Here is an 18,918-nt window from a genome sequence, read left to right as displayed (position 1 = left end):
CAGGTCGTGTGATTCTCTTTTTTTCTTTAAACCATTCTACATAGGGTACAGTGACATATTACCTGAGGCTATACCCAAGTAATGTGGCTCTTCTGCCTGGTTTCTGCCCACATGTTAGATTGTGACATAGAACTAGGGAAGCACCTTGGTGATATGACTCTCCTTTTCTACCTGGACCCTGCCTACTGGGGACACTGGGATATATCTCTGAGTCCATGACCTAAGTGAAGTGACTCTCTTTTTCTGCCTCATCTTTACATTTGGGGGATTATGACATATTGCTGAGACCAGTACTCAGGTTATTTGACTCTCCTTTTTTTCTCAAACCATGCCCACAAACAGAAATTTTGACCTATTGCACGGTCCAGCAAGCAGATAATGTTACTGTTTTGCCTGGGTCCTGCATATAGAGAGGATTATGGCATATTGCTGGGCCCAGCATCCTGATAATGTGACTCTCATGCCTGTGCCAGAGCCAAAGAAGGTATTTTGACATATCCTGGGTCCATGATATGGGTGTTTTGGCCATATAATGTTTGGCTAGTGGCTCAGGCCTGGAGAACCTGCCCAATGAGAATATACGAGAGCAGGCACTCACGTAACAGTCTGGCCACTTTTCTGAGGGGCTGCTGTGGTATGCTGGTGTCAACTGCAGTCTTTAGTCACCTCAGATTTTCCAATACCTAAAGTGATCACCAGTGAATGCTGCAAAACAGCAACAATGGCAGCATGCCCTTTTCCCTGGTAGCTCTATCCTAGGGAGGTATAGACTTGTCTCCAGGTCAAAAGCTACTGTAGGAAGTAGCTGGAAGCCCCTTTTGAAAGGTCTTACCCAGTGAGGAGAACATGATTGGGGATCGACTTAAGAAAGCAGCCTAGCCACATTTTTGTAGGACAGGTATGTCGTGCAGAAGTATCACTTGCACCCCCAGGTTATTTGGATTCTCCAAAGCCAGAAGGCTAGAATAGCTAAGTCACAAAAACAGCAAAAATGGCAACTCACTCTTGCTCTAGAAACTATATCCCAAAGAGGTTTCAAAATTCCATTGACGAAAGATGGAAAGGTGGTAGCTGGCCACCCTGGTTAAGTATTTTCAAATGTGCAGGAACAAGATTGGGAACCTGCTTTAACAAGAAGTCTGGCCGTGTCTTTTTAGAGCACCTGTACTCTGCTAGGAGATGCTTTCTGCCTCTAGTCAACTTGGACTCTTCAAAGCCTAAAGGTTGGAATGCCTAAGCTGCCCAAGCAACAAAGATGGTGGGCCACTCCTCTTTCTGGTAGCTCCATCCCAGGGAGGTGCAGTGCTCCTACCAATGGTTGGCTGGAATTCTAAGCCAGCAGGCCATACCTTGTGAGGCACTGTGGAAGTGGGTCCTACAGACTATCACTATTCAGCCCCCTGGATTCCACCTCTTTCCTATGGGTATGTACAGGGGTGTAACCTCCTGCTTTGCTGGAGTTGTAGCTACTTTTTCTGAGAAGCCTTGAAAGCCAGAGTATCTATGGCTCTTGAATCTCTGCACAGGTCTGAGCGGCTGCTCTTCTGAGACTCCATGTAGCTCTATGTGTTCAACTGAAGGCCTTGGTGAAGTGGGTTCATGAGGGTATCTCCTCACCTCAGGGTTGCAAAGATCTGTGGGAGAACTGTGGGTTCCCAGGGTCTACATGCACTCACTGCTTTACTGGTTGGGGAGGTTCCCTTGGCTCCATGTTGTTCCCAGGTGGCCTGTTGTCCTGCCTTGCTTTACTCCATTCTCCATAACTTAAGTTGTTTTTTTTAAAATTAGTCCCAATGGAAGTAGCTGGAAGTTTCATTTGAAAGTGCTGTATTTATGCACACCTTGTATTCCTCTCTATGAGAACTACGCAGTCTAGCTGCTTTCAGTCAGCAAACTTGATCACTTTCCTCTAAAAGGAGTCTACTTTTTTATATTAAAAGAATTTAATATATTTTCAAACGCAAATATTAGTGTAATTTACCTCTTAACGTTTGATGCTGTGTCTTCATTTCTAGAATTTATGGGAAAGAACATGGTCAATGGTTGTCACACCAGAGTTATGAGAGGTTCTTCTATATTAGATGGACAGATTTATATACTTTCTTACAGAAGATTTAGAAAACTGAAATCTAAGATACATGAAGACATTCTAAGTGGAAAGGCCACTTAGTGGTTGATTTACAACAGTATCATAGGTGACACAATGCTAGGAGAGTGGAAAGTGATCAAGATAATATTCTGCATATAGTAAGAGAAGCAATTTAAATTTTATAAGGAAATTACCTTTTGCAAATTAAGGTAATTAAAATACAGTGAATTTCAAAATGCCTTTTTAATGACAAAGTGTGAACTCAATTTGTTTTAATAAGCCAAAATTGTTGCTATTGTGTTAAGGCTATTTTACTTGGAATGTGTATCTTGCAACTGGTGTTAACTTATCCCATCTTACCCAAGGTTGTAGGTAACAGATGGTAACAATATACTATTGGGTGACAGTGGAATAACTTCTGTAATGATTCCTTTGTCAGTGGTGTTTAACTTAAATGATTTAGACAATATGCTTCCTACAACTTACGTTTTTGTTTTTATTGTAACTACAGGTTATTATGATGGTTGTAATGAAGATTGTATGAGTGTAATGCAACTATATGATTCTGAATTCTAAGCAACTATTTACAAAATTTTACTCTATTATATTTGTTGAAAATATGACTTCTCTGGTCTGCTAAACATATATAGACTTTTACCTTTGATTTACATGGATTTAAATATGCAGATGCATCACTGTAAAATAAACTTTAGGTGTAACAGATTTATACAGAAATTAGTCATATTTGTTTATGGTTGTGTACCAACTTGAGAAGAAAAGAAAAATACTAGAATGAGACAGATAATTTTACCAGTGTTGATAACTCACCAGCAAACCAGAAAGTTCAAAGATTTTGAAAGCAAATTTGTTTTCTCTGTTTTGTATTATATTTATTTTTACCTACCCTGCTGTTCTGGGCTCTCAGAAGTATACTTCTGGCAGACATTACTGGAAGGTAAAAGTGAGAAACAAGCCTAAATCAAAATTGATTGTGTACAAGGCTATCCTCTTAGGAACTGGCAGGATCAGTCTTCAGTTCCAAGTAGATTTGGGGCAATTGGTTGATGTGTAAAGAGTGGTTATGCTGCATCAGGTCCTAAAAAAACCCGGGTTTTGCCCATAATAAAACACAGTAAGACTGGTAGTTTTTTGGACTATGACTTAGGTGATTTAAAAATAATAATAATATAAACGATAGGTTTGCTCTGTATATTTTTAATGATTCTTTTACAAGAGCCTTTTGGCCTTATTTCTATACTGAAGCAGATTCTGAATGTCTTAAAATCTCTTTATTATGTTCTACTAGTAAATGAATCTAGTTTTTGTTGGCATTTAGCAAGTACATTTAACCTCATTTCTAAAATCTTACATTTTACTACTGAAGAACAGAATAAATTTTTTTTCTCCTAAATTTTTGGCACCTATAAAAACATGTTCATAATGTTACTTTCATAGATACTATGAATATTAATTGTCAAGTGTGTTAATTTCTGAGGTAAAATATTTGAGAATTATATTGCCCAATATGTCCAATAAAATGTTTTTAAGTTGCCTATTTAAAAAAATCTGTCAATTTTGAATTGTATACCTAGCTAAAATTTTTTAACATTGAGGATAAGCTGTAAAATAATTCATACAAATAATATAAACTAAGTTTACTTAAATTATTTACTTATTTAAGAAATCTAATTACATTTTAGATAAATTGCTCTCACCTGTTACTGTTTGTTTAGCATATTGTTTTTTAAGATTTTGCCTCTAAAACAGGTAACAGTTTGAACAAAAAAAATCCCACAATTTGATGACTGGCATGAAAATAAATTTCACAAAAATAAAAGGTTTATATAATTACCTAATTAAAATAATGTAAAGGATTAAAATGTTAATATTTATTTTTTACACATTATTGGGCAAAAGTAACCCTGAGATAGTAATGTGCACAAAATACTATTAATTGTATTCTTGAGACTGGCACTTACAGAAACTCCACCATAGGCCCAGGATTCCCTAGGCATTTCTTCCAGGAGAACAGCCAATGGAATTGAAGCAGAAGGCCATGTCCACAAATGTAAATGGATGCTCACCTCCTAGAGACCAGTGGGTAGTGGTTGCAGAAAGAGTAGGGCCTTCTTGGTGGTCCGGGAAGGCATTATCAGCACCACACTAGAAAAGGGGCCTGGAGCTCCACTGCACCCTCCTACCTGCAGGGGCCTCAGAGGGCCCTGGGAGAGGCCAGCCTAGGTGCTCTGTCCTGTCCCTGGCCCTTGAGTCCTTCCTCACCTGCTAGCTTTTTCCACAAACAATTCAGGATGGCAACCCCCAGTGCAGCCCCACTAGAGGAAGGCGATCAAGAGTGTCAAGGTCCACACCCATCTTTGCACATTTAGTGACTTATTAACTAGTCAATAAGTTAGAGCAGAATATGCTGCTATGACCCCCTGAGATCACATTTTAGGAGGAAACCTGGGGGGCACCTGCACCTGCCTGAGGCTGTGCATTGGAGGAAGGATGGACAGGCCACCTGGGCTTCAGGGAGTGTGTGCCCCTAGCCACCCCAGGGAGACATGGACTTAGCAAGAGCAGGCAATAAGGGTGTCATACAGCAGACATGCTGAGCTGTCAGGTGGGCACAAAGGGGTAGGCATGGGGGGTCCCTGAGGGAGAGGACCTTCTCAGGGCCCTGAACCCAACCCAGAGATACCCCAGGATCTTGAAGCCCAGGCAGTACCTGGAGTTGCAGGGTGGGCACTGTGCAGTGGCCTGTTAAAAGTGGGGTGAGCAGCCACTCAATGAGAGACTTTCATTGCCCATTTTTCTGATCAGCAAATTGATCCCCCAAAGCCCCTAGCCAGGAGGGACAAAAGTGCTGGACTGAGGCATGACTTTTTTCTTTCACTGGCTCCCATAAGCCTCAGACCTCCCTGGGCTTGTTTGAGACCTCCCTGGGCTTGTCTTGAGGAAGAAGATCCCTCTTCCTTGTGAGCATAGGCACAGAAGCAACCAGACGTGTGGTAGGCCAACCAACAGCCACATTTTTAGGCCCACCTGGGCCTCCTCACTCCACTAGCATGTGAAACCCAACTGGTATTCCAGAGTTCAGAATTCACATTTAGTTCCAGAACCAAGGAGTTCAGCACCTGGGATGGAGCAGAAGTGGGCCTATTAATTCCTTGGCACAAGGCCCAAATCAGAGAACTGGCCTGACTGTGCTGCTGTACCAAGGAAGTTGGTGTCCTGCTCGAAGCAGGTCCCACTCTCTTTCTGCCTCCAGTTATTTCACATGCAGCTTGTCATTTGTACCAGCTCTTTCTCTACCCCCACCAACATCCTGCCATTTTTGAAATTCCTCTGAAGACTGCATGAGCCAAGCATTAAGGGTCACAGTGCTCTAGGCTACTCAATTTCACCTGTGAGCAGCAACAAGGCAGGAGAGTCTCATCATCTGGATTCTGGGCTCAGGATATGTTATGATCTCCTTTGTAGACAGGGCCATGTCAGAAGAGTCACATCACCTGGTTACAGCCTCAAGTAATATGGGACCATGTCCACTGTAGACGGAGTTGAAGAAAAAGGGGAGAGTCACACCACCTAGGTGCTGAGCTCAACAATATGTAATAATCCCCTGTTTTGGCAGACTCCAGAATATAGAGGAGAGTTGCATTACCTAGGTTTTGCACTCAGCATTATGCCACAATTCCTTTTGTGGGCAGGAGAGGAGAGTCACATTTCCTAGATGCTACATCCTGCAATGTCACAATGTCCCTTGGAGGTAAAGCACAGTAAAAATAGACCAGTCACCTAGCTGATAGGCTCAGATATATGTGATAATATCCCTTGTTGGAAGGGCCCAGGCAGAAGAATCACATTATTGTGATTCTGACCCAACGATATGTCACAATGCACACATGGGATACAATTAAAGAAAAAGTTTTAACACCTGGGTACTAGGCCCAGTGACATGACACAATCTCCTAATCTTTAAGGGTGATACCTTTAGCTGTTAGCTTGGTGTGTATGAAAGTCACAATGTCACTTGTGTGCTAGGCAATTGTATGAAGCCCTCTACAACATCCGAGGGCTTTATACAGCATGCATGAGAGTTGCAAGCTATTCTGAGGCCCTCACGCTTGTATGGACTCACAATTTTATATATTGACTTAAATCTAGGTATGACAGTCAACATCTCTCATTTGGGCTCAGTTCAGGAATGAGACACATTTTATGCCTGTGAGCTGGCTCCAAAAATGAGCCACAATTGCACCTGTGGCCCAATGCCCATATGAGAGTCAAAATTCTATCTTTGTACTGTTTTCACCTATTAGACTCAGTACTGCAACAGTGGGCTTTGTAAGTGTGGGATGGCAACAAATTTTAATTTCACCTGGGTGTGTAATTGAGAGTCACCAAGTTAGGCAATGAATGCCTACATTGGCCAAAAGCACAGATCCTCTGTCCTGAGCTGACTGCACTGAGGGATTGCTGACCTACATCTCTCTGAGATGCAGCCCCTAGAAGACAAGCAAAAAGGTGGGGCAGAAAACCAGCTCATGTGGTGCCCACAGGGTTTGGCACAAGGGAATCTATAGTTAAGTGTGGCCTGTGATGGCCATTTCTCTAGGCCCAACTTTCTCCCATAAAAGACTTTAGCCCTAGGGGAACTGTTGGACCTAATTTCTGCAGGATGGTCTTGCAACTCAGAAGAACCTGGTCCAGCTGAGCACTCCTTGGTCTGTTGGCCTCTCCCAGGGGCCCAGTCTGGCTACAGATGCTGACAGGGCAGTCTCAGGTACTCTGAGAGCCCATACCATAGCATCTGCACTGGTGGGCCATGCCTGATCCCTGAAGTGCTCCAGCAAGGCAGCCCATATGACTGCACCAGCCCACATGATGATTCCTCCCCACACTGAAGGGGAAGCCCTGACACCGGGGCAGCTCCCCACATTACTTTGCTGGCACATGTCTGCAAAGGAGGGTGTGGCTTTGCTTGCCCCACTAGCAAATGGGAATGCAGTATGCCCTGCCATCTTCAGTGACTGCCATTGCAGATGAAGCTTTGGTGGGCAGAGAGCCAGAAAGCCCCACCCCTACCTTTTTCCTAACACTTTACAGAGAACAGAGTATCCTTCCAGACTCTAAACAATCACTCCTTCTTGGGAGGGCATAAAAAGGCATCAAAATCTTCACTAGCCAGTATCCTGCCCCAAGCCAACACCACCTTTAGTGTAACATTGCACACAGTCTCCAGGGGGTATCCCCACTCCCCTTCCAGCTGCTTTGTTCCTGCCACTGAGGTGAATGCCCAAAGATAGGCAGAAACCCCATATCCACTAGCACTCTGCTTAGTGGTGGCACTTTAGTCCCACAGAGTGGCAGAGTCCAAATATCAAGGAGCCAGAAAAGACAGTTGGGGCTCAATACAAGTCCCCCAGGGTATGCAGTCTCTGAGTTGTGAGCTGAGCATTGCTTCCCCACCACCACCACACAAAAAAATATCTCCCAGGAACAAAGCCAGTTGGCTGAATCCACCTTATACCACAATCAAATACTCAAGACCATCAAATAGGATAAAAAAAAAAAAAACCCATTCAAAGGTCGGCAACCTCAAAGATATGCCCACAAAGATGAGATTAAATCAGTGCAAAAATGTTGAAAATCCCAAAAGCCAGAGTAACTTCTTTAATCCAAATGACCAAATAACGTTTCCAGCGAGGCCTAATATGCTAGAAGTAGAATTCAGAATATGGATAGAAATAAATTTCATTGAGCTACAAAAGTAAGTTGCAACCCAATTCAAGGAAGGGAAAAAATTGCAGGAACTGACAGAAAAAAAAACAACCAGTCTAGAGAAAAATGTGGCCAACCTGATAGGTCTGAAAAACACAATACAAAAACTTTTTAATGTAATCACAAGTATTAACAGCAGAATAGGCCAAGCAGAGAAAAGAATCTCAGAACTTCAAGACTGGATTTTTGAAATAAGACAGACAAGAATAGTGAAAAAAGAACAAGCAGGAATGAACAAAACCTCTATTAAATATGGGATTATGTAAAGAAACCAAATCTATGATTAAAGAGAGTGCCTGAAAGTGATGAGGAGAATGAAAACAACTTGAAATACATATTTCAGGATATCATCCATGAGAACTTTCCCAACCTAGACACAGAGGCCAACATTCAAATGCAGGAAATGTGGGATATCCCCAGTAAGATATCCCATGAAAAGTTCATCCCCAAGACACATAATCATGAGATTCTCCAAGGTCAAAATGAAAGAAAAAAAATGTGTTAAAGGCAGCTAGAGAGAAAGGGCAGGTCACCTCTAAAAATAGCCCATCAGACAAACAACAAACCTTTCAGTCAAAATCCGACAAGTCAAAAGAGATTAGGTGCCAATATTCAACATTCTTAAAAAAAGAATTTCAACCCAGAATGTCATACCTGACCAAAGTAAGCTTCACAAGTAAAAAATAAATATGATCCTATTCAGATTAGCAAACAAGAGTTTCTGAAGAAAGTACTAAATAGGAAAAGACTATTACCACTCACTACAAAATGACACTGAAGTACAACTGCAGACACTACAAAGCAACCACGTAAACAACTGTGCAAAATAGCCAGCTAAGATTACAGTGACAGAATCAAATCCAGACATATGAATACTGACCTTAAATGTAAATGGGCTGAATGCCCCAATTAGAAAACAGAGTGGCAAGCTGAATAAAGAATCGAGATCTAATGGTATGCAGTAATCAAGACGCCTGTCTCAAATAAGCTCAAAATAAAGGGAAAAAGAAAAATCTACCAAGCAAATATATAACAGAAAAAAGCAGGGGTTGCAATCCTAGTTGCTGGCAAAACAGACTTTAAATCAACATAGATTTTTTTAAAAGAAGATAAAGAAGGGCATAGTAAAGGTCTATATATGCACCCAACACAAAAGCACACAGATTATAAAGCAAGTTCTTAGAGACCCTCCAAGATGTTAAGTTAAATGTTCTTCCATGGTCATTACCTTTATACTGCATTTGTTCAGTATTAAGCCTCTGATATTGAACACAGTGTGAGGACTTGTTAAAGACTTTTCCACATTTAAACCCTTGTGGAGCTTCTTTCTAGTATGAATTCTCTGATGTCTAATGAGAATTAGCAAATTGCTTTGCCACTTTCTTCACATTTGTACAGTTTCTTTCCACTGTGAAATCTCTTATAATTAGTAAGGTCTGAGAAGCACTTAAAGGTTTTGCCACATTCTTTACATTTGTAATGTGTCTCTTTCATATGAATTATCTTGTGTTAATAAGGGTTGAGGAGTGGGTAAAGGCTTTGCCACATTCTTCACAGATGTAGGGTTTCTCTCCAGTGTGAATTGTCTTATGTTTACTAAAGGCCGAGAACCATGTAAAATCTTTTCCACATTCATTACTTTTGAAGGGTTTCTCTCCAGTATGAATTATCTTATGTTTAGTAAGGTCTGAGAACCACCTACAGGCTTTGTTACGTTCTTCACATGTGTAGGGTTTCTCTCCAGTATGAATTCTCTTATGTTTGGTAATATTTGAGAAGCACTTAAAGGCTTTGTCACATTCTTCACATTCCATTCGTAGGGACATTCTTCACATTCTCCAGGATGAAGTCTCCTCTGTTTAATAAGGGTTGAGGAGAGGGTAAAGTTTTGCCACATTCTTCACATTTGTAGGGTTTCTCTCCAGGATGAACTCTCTTATGTTCAGTTACATTTGAGAAATTTGTAAAGACTTTGCCACACTCTTCACATTTGTAGCATCACTCTGCAGAATGAATTCTCTTCTGTAGAGTAAAATCTGAGAACAACCTACAGTCTTTGCCACATTCTTCATATTTGTAGCATTTCTCTCTGCTAAAAATTTTCTTTTATTCAGTGAAAGTTGAGCACAACTCAAAAACTTTGACATATTTATTACATTTACAGGTTTTGTTATGGGTAGTTGACAAATATTGAGGAAGGCCATTATAACTTTTCTGTCTCTTGCAATTACTCACACTTTGGTAGTCATTCCATATTTTATCAGAATCACTTTTTGAAATGAATCTTTTATGTCATGGTCCAGCAATATCTTTGCAGTAAAATGAAAAAAAGCCAGCTGAAGAAAAAAACATAACAAAATTTCTCCCTCATTGGACTCAGGTGAATACACTTTACAAGTATATAATTATACAAAGCATATTAGGAAGCTGACAATAAAATACCACAGGCTCTAATTCCTTTATAGACATATAAACCTAACAGAAATATATGGACAAAAATGCCTTTGTGAAAAGTCTAAGAACCAGATAAGCATTTGCAGGACCCTAAGTGAGCAAAATGCCAAGAACCACATAGTCGTGTATTATAAGTGTTTCATATTTACCCTCCACAGCCATTCTTTATCCTATGATGACTTTAAATGCATGGCAGCAGGTGCCTGTAATCCCAGCTACTTGGGAGGCTAAGGCAGGAGAATCGCTTGAACTTGGGAGGTGGATGTTGCCGTGGGCCAAGATCATGCCATTGTACTCCAGCCTGGGCAGCAAGAATAAAACTCCAACTCAAAATAAAAGAAAGAAGAAAGAAAAAAAAATTCAGAATCTTTTTAACTAAAAAATACACAAATCCGGAGACAATGCCCATAGAACAGGCTTGAGAGACTCCAAGAATCTCTACCCTAAAAAATTGGTATCATATTCCCACAGACAAAAGCCACTTAATAAAGATTTTGATATGTGGCTTTTTATTATACAAATTGCAACCTAAGATTACAACATATACAAAACATAAAGAAAATATGGTTCAAAGATAAAAATGAATATCCAGAAATCAATTATAAAAAAATGGAGATTTAAAAATTACCTGAGACACTTTGCATTAAAATCTACATCTATTTTTAAAAGAAAAAATAAATTACCCTAAAAAATCAAAATTACCATCTCAATGATGCTCAATGAGTAAATGGAAATAAAGAAAATGAAATGAAATAACAAAAATGAAACCAAACCATAAAATAAAAAGCATAAAAAGAAATAAAAATTGTGGAGTATAAGTATAAAAAAGAATAATATGCACTTCCACATTAGGTAAAAAAATAAGTAAATCAAGAAGCTCAGCAAATTTCAACTAAGATTAACACAAAGAGATTTCCAAGAAGACACCACATAAGCAATGTATTGAAAGTCACAAAAAAGTAGAGAATGTGGAATGCAGGAAGAAAAAAGAGATATGTTATTTATGTGCAAGCTTCTGCAAGATTACCAGTAAATTTATGAACATAAATCTTTCAGGCAAGAAGGGAGTAGGAAGCCATAGTTAAAACACTGAAAAAATAAGTCTAAGCAAGAATACTATATCCGGCAAAAGTATCATTCAAAATGAAAATAAAAATCTAACTATATCATGACCTATATCAAGATCTAACTATTCATGTTTTCAAGAGACTCACTTCAGATCTAATAAAAAATATAGACTGAAAATGGCAGGATGAGAAATATTTTCCATGCAAGTGTTAACCAGATGAGAGAAGAAGAGGCAACAATTTATTAGTTGAAAACTGTCCTATTTCATATTTTTTACTTTAAGTCAAAATTTACAAGAGAAAAAGTAGGACCTTCAATTATAGTAAGAGGGTTCATTTACTGAGAACCTGTAAATATATGACATTTTTCCCAAACACATAAAGCAAACATTGACAGAACTGAAGCAAAAATTGACGGCAATATAATAATGGAAGGATACATCAATATCCCACTTTTGGTAATAAATAAAGCACAATAGAATATGAATACAGGAACAAGAAACTTGAATGCACTGTACAGTAATTAAACCTAACAAATGTATACAGACAACAGAATACACATTATTTTCAATAGCTCATAAAACATTTTCCTGGATGGACCACCTGTGACACCACAAAAGAAGCCTTAACAATTTTTTAACTGAAATTTTACAGACAATGTTTATAGCCCAAAAGGAATGGAAATAGAAATCAGTAACAGAAGAAAAGCTGAAAAATTCAAAATGCAAAAATTAAACAGCACACAAGGTTCAAGAGATTCCCCTGCCTCAGCCTCCCAAGTAGCTGGGACCACAGGTGTGCATCACCACACCAAACTAATTTTTTGTATTTTAGTAAAGATGAGGTTTCATCATATTGGCCAGGTTGGTCTCAATCCCCTGACCTTGCCATACACCTTCCTTGGCCTCCCAAAGTGCTGAGATTACAGGCATGAGCCACCATGCCCAGCCAACAACACACTTTTCAGCATGCTCTTTTTCAAGGGTTGGAAGATATAATATTGTGAAGATTTCTATGCTGCTTAAAGTGACCCACACATTCAACAAGCCTTTTTTCAATTTTAAATTTTACTTTTCTAAAAATAGAGAAAAAAAAACCCTACACAATTACATAAGATGTCAAGGGAACATGAAAAGCCTTACAATCTTTAAAAAGAAGAAAAATATTGGAACATTACATTTAACAATTTACAAACATAAAACAAACCTTCAGTAATCAAAGCACTTTGGTACAGGTATAAAGGTAGAACACCAAAGTAATGAAACAGAATGCAGCACAGATGTAAACTCTTCAACAGAGAGGAAAGACATACCACCTAGGTTTTGCATTGAGCCATATGTCACAATTCCTTTGGTAAGTAGGATGCAAGCAAGAGAGAAGAGTTACATTACCTAGACACTAGTTTCAGAGATATTTCAAAATGCCTTCTGGGGGCAGGGCACAGCCTGGAGAGACACATCACCTAGCTTATGGGCCAAGAGATGTGTGATAATATCCCCTATTGACAGGGCCCAGGCAGAAGAGTCATATTATGGTTATTACCTAGCAATATGTAACAATGCACCCATGGAAAGGAATTTCAGCCAAAAAATCTCAACACCTGGGTACTAGGCCCAGTGATATGACACAATCTCCTCATCTTTGAGGGTGACACCTTTAACTTTTAGCTCAGCATGTTAGAGTCACAGTCTCACATGTGTGTTGGGCCAGTGTAAGACACTCTCTGCAACATCTGAGGGCTGTATAAAACCTGCATAAGAGTTGGGAACCTCTTTGAGGCCTACGTGCTTTTATGTGCTCACAATCTTACATATTACCCTAAACCCAGGTTTGATAGTCAACATCTCTCCTATACGCAGGGTTAAGAAAAAAGACCACTTATTATGTCACTGGACTGTTTCCAGAAATGAGTCACCATCCCACCTGTGGCCAGATCTACATGTAAAAGTCACAAATTCAACATTCTACTGTATTCCCCTGTTACACTCAGGACCTTAAGAGTGGGCACTGTAAAAGTGGTATGGTGACAACTTTTAATTTCACCTGGGTATGTAACAGAGAGTCCTAATCTGAACTTTTTACTGGGTCCTGTTATGAAACTCTCTACCACCAAAGAGTTTATACAATATAAGTTAGTATGTCATAATTCCATTTGTGAGTAAAAGAAAACTAAACAGAAGGTTAACATCACTTAGCTGCTGTGCCAAGCAATATGTCATGATGTCTTCTCTTGGCAGTGCCAGCAAATACGTTCACATTAACTGAGGGCTGGAGCAAGCAATACAATACAAACACATCTAGAAGAAACCCAGCAAAGTGATGAGAGACAAAACACCTACAAAACGGGCCAAAGATATGTCAAAATACCTTCTGTGGCTCTAACACCAACAGCAGAGTCACATCATTAGGGTGCTGGGCCAAGCAATTTGCCACAATTACTTCTTTATGCATGACCTAGGCAGAAGAGTAACATCACCCAGGTGCTGGGCCCTGAAATACAGCAGAAGTCCTGTTTGTGGGCATTTTCATCAGCAAAACAAGAGTCACATTACCCGAGTGCTGGGTTCATCAATATGTCACAATCTTTCCATTGTAAAGGCCCAGACAGAAGAAGAGAGTAACATCACTTAGGTCATGGGCTCAGAGATATGGCCCAATGTCACAAGTAAGCAAGGCTCAGGCAGAAAAAGACAGTCATATCGGTCAAGAGATCGAGACCATCCTGGCCAACATGGTGAAACCCCATCTCTACTAAAAATACAAAAATTAGCTGGGCACAGTGGCACATGCCTATAGTCCCAGCTACTCAGGAGGCTGAGGCAGGAGAATCACTTGAACCCAGGAGGCAGAGGTTGCAGTGAGCCAAGATGGGGCCACTGCACTCCAGCCTGGTGACAGAGTGAGAGTCCATCTAAGAATAAAAAGAAGACAGTCATATCTCCTAGGTGCTTCTTTAGTTGTATGTCACAATTTAATATGTGGGCAGAAAACAGGCTGAAGAGCCATGTCATGTAGTACTGAGTCCTGAGATAGTCACAAGTCCTCCTTAAAAAAGGACCCAGGCAAGAGAGTAATATTACCTAGGTGCAGGTTCTACCCATATGTCACAATGCTACATGTGGGCAAGGCCAAGCAGGAAGTCACATCACCCAGGTGATAGGCCCAGAGATATGTCACAAAGCCTTCCTTAAAGCCTGGCCCTGGCAAAAGAGTACCTTTGTGCCTGGCCTAGCAATATGTAACTATTCAAGCAGGCACATCCAAGCAGAAGAACCATATCACCTACATGATAGGCCCTGTGATACATCAAAATGACCTCTTTTGGGCATGGCCCTGGCATAAGAGTATCATCACCTGTGTGCCTGGCCTAGGAATATGTCACTGTTTTGCACGTTGTGCAGGGCCCAGTCCAGAGAGGAGAGTTATGTGTTGGGAAGAGATCCCCCAAAATCTGGCCATAAACTGGCCTCAATACTGGCCATAAACAAAATCTCTGCAGCACTCTGACATGTTCATGATGGCTATTATGCCCATGCTGGAAGGTTGTGGGTTTATCAGAATGAGGGTAAGGAACACCTGGCCCACCCAGGGTGGAAAACTGCTTAAAGGCAGTTTTTAAACCACAAACAATAGCATGAGTGATCTGTGCCTTAAGGACATGCTCCTGCTACAGATAACTAGCCAGACCCATCCCTTTATTTCGGCTCATCCCTTTATTTCCCATAAGAAATACTTTTAGTTAATCTATAATCTATAAAAACAATGCTTATCACTGGCTTACTGTCAACAAATATGTGGGTAAACCTCTGTTCAAGGCTCTCAGCTCTGAAGGCTGTGAGACCCCTGATTTCCCACTTCACACCTCTATATTTCTGTGTGTGTGTCTTTAATTCCTCTAGCACCACTGGGTTAGGGTCTCCCTGACCAAGCTGGTCTTGGCAAGTGGCATCCATTGTGGGGGCTGGAATCCAGGTCAAAGTGACAGTTGGAGAATGTGGAACTAAGATGGAGGACACTCGAGTACTCTTAAGGAATCCCAATGGTAAGAAGGGGAACTGGGAAGCATCAGGGTAACAATGGGACAAGTGTGAGCTCTGGTTCATTCCACCTTGGAACTTTTTCACACTGATGATGATGAGGAAGGAGAGTATAACGAAGTAACAAAGCAGGTTTGTTTGCCAGCTAAAGCTAAAGCAGCAAAGGAGGAAGAGGTTCATCCCTACCCTTCTGCACCCCTTCATTATTATTTTGAAGAAAAAGAGTGGCCTGACCCTCCAGGTCTTTCTTTTCTGGAGGACACTGGGCAAAAAGTAGTTTCCCCAGTGACTGTTTGAGTGGTGCCTCGAGCAACCACTCTCAGTTCTATTCAGGCAGGAATCCAGCAAGCTAGACAAGAGGGTGATATAGAGGCTTGGCAGTTCCCTGTTAGAATACACTCCCCAAATCAACAGGGAAATATTATAGCTACATTTGAGCCTTTTCCTTTTAAATTACTCAAAGAATTTAAACAAGCTATTCATACTAAAAAAGAATGTAGAAAAAATCAGTGAGTCAGGCCACCAGATAGGGCAAAAAAGAAAACTGCCAGGCCTGAAACGTGTCCAAAATGTAGAAAAGGAAAACATTAAGCTAATCAGTGTCATTCTAAGTTTGATAAAGATGGGAATATGATTTTGGGAAATGCCATGAGGGGCCCATCCTGGGCCCCATTCCAAATGGCCATTTCTGGCTCAGCCCATTCCTTCACCCCTGTACAATATCTGTCCCCTGCCACAGCCAGTAGTGCCACAGTAGATTTATGCTGCACAAAAGCTGTGAGACTTCTGCCTGGGGATCCCCCGCAAAAGGTCCCAATAGCAGTCTGTGGACCCTTGCCGGCAGGGATAATAGGATTACTTCTAGGGAGGTCTAGTTTAAATTTAAAAGGGGTACAAATACAAACAGGAGTCATTGATTCAGATTACAATGGGGAAATTCAAATTGTTATATCTACTTCTGTTCCCTGGCAAGCAGAGCCAGGAGAGCGTATAGCACAGCTCCTGATTGTGCCGCATGTGGAATGGGGAAAAGTGAAATGAAATGAACAGGAGGATTTGGAAGCATGAATAAACAAGGCAAAGCAGCTTATTAGGTAAATAAAATTACTGATAAACATCCTACCTATGAAAAACTATTCAGGAAAACAAATTTAAAGTTTTGATAGATACAGGAGCAGACATTTCAATCATTTCTCTATAGCACTGGCTGTCCGTGTGGCCAATTCAACCCACTCAATTTAACATAGTTGGAGTTGGTAAAGTCCCTGAAGTATATCAAAGTAGCTATATTTTGCATTGTGAGGGACCCGATGGACAACCTGGAACTATTCAACCAATTATAACTTCTGTACCTATAAATCTATCGAGAAGAGATTTATTACAGCAATGGGGAGCACACGTTCTAATTCCAGAACAATTATATAGCCCTCAAAGTCAACATATGATGCATGAAATGGGTTAAGTCCCTGGGATTAGACTAGGAAAAAATTGCAAGGTTTGAAAGAACCGCTTCAAGTGGAAAGACAAAGTTCCCACCAAGGTTTAGGATATCATTTTTGATGGTGGACATTGTTAAGCCTCCAGAAACTATACTTTTAAAATGGTTAAGAGATAAAGCAATTTGGATAGAACAGTGGCCGCTGAGTAAAGAGAAACTGGAGGCTTTAGAGGAATTAGTTACTAAACAATTAAAAAATGGGCACATACCTCCAACATTTTCCCCTTGGAATTCTCCAGCTTTGGGAATTGAGAAAAAAATCAGGTAAATAGAGAATGTGAACTGACTTAAGAGCCATCAATTCAGTTATACAACCTATTGGAGCATTACAGCCAGGATTGCCTTCTCCTGCTATAATTCCAAAAAAAAAAAAAAATGGCCTTTAATTGTCATAGATTTAAAAGACTGTTTCTTTACTATCCCCTTAGCTGAGCAAGACTGTGAACAGTTTGCATTTACAATTCCTGTCATAAACAAACTGCAGCCTGCTGAGTGTTTTCATTGTTTCACAGATGGGTCTAGTAATTATAATGCTTTTTATTCTGGATCAAAAGGTAAAGTTTTCCAGACACCCTATACTTCAGCTCAAAAAACAGAGCTTGTAGCTGTAATTGAGGTATTGACTGCTTTCGATATGTCTATTAATGTGATTTCTGATTCTTCATAAGTGATTCATTCCACACAGTTCATTGAAAATGCTCAGTTATGATTTCACACAGAAAAACAACTTATGACTTTATTTACCCAATTATAAACAGCAGTTAGTAGTAGAATGCATCCTTTTTACATCACTCACATTAGGGCTCATACACCTCTTCCAGGACCTTTAACTAAAGGGAATCAAATGGATGATTTCCTGGTAACTAATGCAATCCGATAACAAAAAGTCAGAAAATAGGTCAAATAATAACTTGGGGTAGAGGTTATGCTTGTGTTTCTCCAAGACTGAATCGACAGCTGATTTGGATGCCGTCAAGACACCTAAAACCTTATCATGAGCCAGATGCCGAGGAAAAGATTCCAGGAGGATCCTGAAGATCCCCCAATTACAACCATGTCGAGACTGACACCAACGAGGACCCCAACTGTCACGAGCAACACCCATCAAACACAGCCACTCACCTGGGGACAGATCAAGAAGCTGTCACAGATGGCAGGAAAAAAACCTGAGAAAAGTGGGACAGCCAGTCACAATGAGTAATTTAATGGTAGCTATGATATTGATGATCACCATTGCCATGTGTATTCCTTAAACAAGGGCTGGCACAGAGAACAATTACACTTATTGGGCGTATTTATCAATCTTGGCTGGCAATAACGCCTGGATATAATCACTCTATGACACAGTTACACATGCTTTCTGGTCTCAGTATTTACCATAATAAATCTGCTCCTGTAATTGAGGCATACCGCCCTCAAAAATCTATTTGTAAACAGGATTGGACCCAGTTAGAAATAATGAACATACTTGTTGAGGAGGATTACATTATAGAACAGGCAGAGGTGATGCACAGCAATTCCTATGGAATCATTATTGATTGGTCCCCTAAGGGGATATTTAGCTTGAATTACACCTCTCAGTCTGCATGCCACGGCCACACTATGTTCGGCTGGTCTGAACAAAATGGTCAGATGGTAGAAATGATAAGAAGTACGGCAAGAGTTCCTATGATCTGGAACCATGGCAGAATAGTGGCACTTCAACCTCAAATGATATGGCTCTTTGTAGGGGCTAAACACAAGGATTTGTGGAAACTATTAACAGTTCTTAATAAGATCAAAATTTAGGAAAGAATAAAAAAGTATCTAGAAGGACACTGTACAAACTTGTTTCTGGATATTACAAAATTAAAAAACAAATATTTAAACCATCCCAGGCACACCTGATCTTAATGCCAGGAATTGGAGTGCTTAAAGGAGCTGCTGACAAATTAGCAGCTAATAACCCATTGAAATGAATAAAAACACTCGGAAGCTCTGTGATTTCAA

At 40.3% G+C, this 18,918-nt stretch overlaps 1 pseudogene; it reads left to right on the top strand.

Annotated features, from left to right (window-relative positions):
• LOC111527904 overlaps positions 1–3,402 on the top strand; it is a 67,667-nt pseudogene extending 64,265 nt beyond the window's left edge.
• Positions 3,403–18,918: the final 15,516 nt, after the last annotated feature.

Source organism: Piliocolobus tephrosceles, chromosome 7 (genome assembly GCF_002776525.5).
Source record: "Piliocolobus tephrosceles isolate RC106 chromosome 7, ASM277652v3, whole genome shotgun sequence".
In the NCBI taxonomy this organism is placed as follows: Eukaryota; Metazoa; Chordata; class Mammalia; order Primates; family Cercopithecidae; genus Piliocolobus; species Piliocolobus tephrosceles.
Note: the sequence above shows the minus strand (reverse complement) of the source record. Positions and strands in the feature narration are given on the sequence as shown.